The sequence below is a fragment of the Alligator sinensis genome, unplaced genomic scaffold, assembly GCF_000455745.1.
Source record: "Alligator sinensis unplaced genomic scaffold, ASM45574v1 scaffold987_1, whole genome shotgun sequence".
Taxonomy (NCBI): domain Eukaryota; kingdom Metazoa; phylum Chordata; order Crocodylia; family Alligatoridae; genus Alligator; species Alligator sinensis.
In genome coordinates, this window is record NW_005842574.1 from 457,019 (window position 1) to 457,392 (window position 374).

Genomic DNA, 374 nt, shown 5'->3' on the forward strand with positions numbered 1-374 from the left:
TGTGGATGCTTTGCCCCAAAGTTTGGTGTCATCGGCAAACTTGGCCAGTCCGCTTCTGACTCCAGTGTCCACATCATTAATGCAGATGTTGAACAGTATGGGTCCAAGGACAGAGCCTTGGGGGACCCCACCGGTCACAGCGCCCCACCGCGACTGGCTCCGCCAACCACCCCCTCCGGGTCCTGCCGCCACGACCCATCGCGGTCCCTTCGGACTCCACAATCTACGAAAAACCCATGCTCAGAGCCGTGGCGCGGGGCGCGCCCAGCCGCCCACAGCACGCCCAAGGGGGGTACCCCCCACCCCGCCCGCACCCAGACTGCGGCCGTGTCTGCGCTCGGTCCAGCGGAGGCACCGGCTTGGCAGGGGCCCCC

At 66.6% G+C, this 374-nt stretch overlaps 1 protein-coding gene across 1 annotated transcript in view; it reads right to left on the reverse strand.

Moving 5' to 3' along the window:
* GPAA1 (glycosylphosphatidylinositol anchor attachment 1) overlaps window positions 1-332 on the reverse strand; it is an 11,199-nt gene extending 10,867 nt beyond the window's left edge. The window contains exon 1 of the mRNA XM_006032470.2: window positions 315-332. The gene's annotated coding sequence lies outside the window, so the exon portion shown is untranslated. The remainder of the gene's footprint in view (window positions 1-314) is intronic.
* Between the last annotated feature and the right edge of the window lie 42 nt (window positions 333-374).